Source organism: Acipenser ruthenus, chromosome 1, assembly GCF_902713425.1.
Source record: "Acipenser ruthenus chromosome 1, fAciRut3.2 maternal haplotype, whole genome shotgun sequence".
Classification (NCBI taxonomy): domain Eukaryota; kingdom Metazoa; phylum Chordata; class Actinopteri; order Acipenseriformes; family Acipenseridae; genus Acipenser; species Acipenser ruthenus.
Window position 1 is genome coordinate 26,479,670 of NC_081189.1, and position 3,066 is coordinate 26,482,735.

Genomic DNA, 3,066 nt, shown 5'->3' on the forward strand with positions numbered 1-3,066 from the left:
ATCACCTTACGGACCCAATTTTATATGATGTTATCTATAAAATATTTTATGTGTTACCTCACACCTGGCAATCAGAACATGAGAGATATTTTAGCCTATAATGTGTATTTAAGAAGACCGATTTTAGCTTTAAATAGATGTTTCTTGTAAAATGTAATCACTATACAAAATTATTTCTCCTTTTTTCCTTTATTTTACATAGTTCACAGACTGAGAAAGCTTGTTTTCCTGCAGCTGAAACTACCTGAGGTAATAATGTAAACAAACTAGTCAGCCAGCCATGTCTGGTTTCGAAGCAGGGTGCACAGAATACCAAACTATAAGATTTACCAAGGAACGTGGGACAGTGCAGTTTTAGACATACCCAACCTCAAAATTAAAAACATGTGCTGTGCTGGAGCTTGTGGTTCTGGTTGTTGCCTGTTTAGCTTACACAGAGTGCTTGCTTACTAAATGGTATACCTACTTACTGTATTCTGTAGATAATGTTCCGATCTTAAACACAGATATAATTTTAATGAGAAACTGATTTTCAGTTAAATCACAGAAACGCATTGATGGTCTAGAAAAAAACAAATAACTGGAGGTATTTGAAGCAATGTGTTGTGTAACAATGAATTCTGTAGACTAATTTGAAATGTTTTTCTGAGATCAATGCAACAATGATGTTAGCCACTAGATGTCCCTTACTACCCATACTTTCTGGTGCATTTTCAAAACGGCACTGTCAGACATTATGTTTTACTGTGACAGAAAATTAAAACGTTTGCTTGTTTTGCGTGGATAATTAAAATAATTAAGAAAGGAGTAAACTAAAGCTATTTTGGAGAACTTATACTGAAACCTGCTTATCTTATGTATTCTTGTTCTTGTTTAGATTCATTCTCTGATTCATTCATTACATCCGAAGGTGACTTTAAAACTTAGCAGTTTAAAGCTTCTCTTTTCTATTTCTTATTTAGTGTGCCCAATTACTTTACCCCTCATTTTCTTCCCAGTTTCGAATGTCAGTGAACTACTGGCCTCTGGGGGACAAAGACCAACCCTGCAGGTGTCCGCTCTGAGCACACTGGGCGCCTGGCCAGCAGGGTTTGCTGTGGCGCGATGAGGAGAAACAGTCCCTGCCGATTATTGCCTTCCTTACTGACTGAGAGATTACTTTAATTAATGACACCTGTTCTTAAACCACTGCTTACCGATGAAAGTCCATACATAAACATAAAAATAATGTAATTATAGCAATTAAAAAATGGGTGGTGGACCTTCTTTTGTTAGTCTTGTTGTGGTCCACCATCAGAGGGTAGCTTTTAGTGACAAGACTGTAGAGACTTGATTTATAAAAATTGTCCTGGCAACCTGACTTGTCACCCATTAAGTAATTACAGTAAATACAATAATTGTATCTACCGTATGTTGAGATACATGTTATTAAATGCTTTCTGCTAGAGACTGACACCCCAGCTTTGCTATCAGTTACAAAGACCTGGAAAATGCTGCATTGTTAGGTTAGTTCATGCTAACTTAGATAACTCATTATCAAGATGTTGAGGATGGGTCTGATTTAATTATCTAAAACTAGCAACTCTTTAACATTATACCAATTCATCTGGGATTTCCCCCAAGGTGAGGAAGATACAACAACACTGGGAGCCACAGACAAAAGCTTTCTCTGGAAAATGTTTATTTTGTACTTCATTTTGTGTCCTTTGACTGGTAAGTTCTGTAACTTCATTGTTAATTGTGTTACATGATCTGTGCGTCATATAAACTGGCATCAGTTCACTTTTAAATAATATTCTATTCAGTGTATTGATCAACCACATATCAGCATATACAGTACATTGCCCATCGTGTGATATGGGCAATGTACTGTATATATATATAATTGTAATCTGTCTTAATTGCATTACCTAAAACTGCACTCCCAGTAATAAGGTAATGTTATGTATGGTTCATTAAGTTTATGATGAGGGTTAGTCTTGGCCACTAAGATGACGACCTCTAGTCTAGTTCAGAGATGAAAGTCACTCATAAATGTGGCCTCAAAAGGTCTTCATGGCTATAGAGTTTAAAGTTACTGCAGTTTAACATTGCTACACAGTGCAAGCTTTAGAAGCCTAAAGGAGATGCTTGAATCCTCCATCTTCCGAGACACATAACCCATTGTGCTACTGGTACATAATGTAGAGAGCAGTCATTAAAAACTACAGGGGAGCCACCAGAGGGAGCCCATCACAGTGGCATTATATTATATGAATATTTTAGGGATAAAATATATTGTAATTACAAAAGGTATAAGGACTAGCCTGTTACTAGCAGATATTGAAATATTGTATTTATTTATTTATTTATTTATTTTGCATGTACACTGGGTCAGTACAGAAACACAGAAGGGATTTCTAGCAAGTACAAAACTTTGGTGCCATCCTGGTCAACTACCAGCAGAGCCATCAGTGACGCACTATCAATTAATTAGACTTGATTCATTATAATTATCAAGGTGACTTAACTTGTTGCCCTGGATAATAATGTTCCCATGGGGTCTGGTGTAATTACATTTTCACCACTGAATGTCAAGGGCAGGCATATGTTATTGAATGTTTTCTGCAAGAGAGTCACCTCCCAGCATTACTGTAAGAAACAATGATCTGGAACAGAGAGCCTCTGAGGACTCTGAAGGTGTGTAGTTTTATACAGCTCTTAATTACCCGCTTATATAATTGTTTGCACCTTGTCAGAGGAAGTGTAAAGTTTTTGAAGGGTCAGCAATTGCCCAAGTGCAAGGCAAAATCCTTACAGCTCATTATGTTTGTGCCCACTTAGTATTCCAGATCCCAGCCCAATTCCATGCTCTTTTCTTCATTTGAATACATTGCAATATCATTAAAATGGACTAATGATGAAAAAGTGCTGATTTGATAGCAGGTGCAGAACGCCAGGTGAAAACCTTTCTGTACATACGCAGAATTTTTAGTGACCGCTAAAGTCGCAGTTTACGCCCACCAAACACGTTTTTTGGCAGCAATATAGGTGTTTTACAGCCGCAAATCACTTTGCATGTATCCT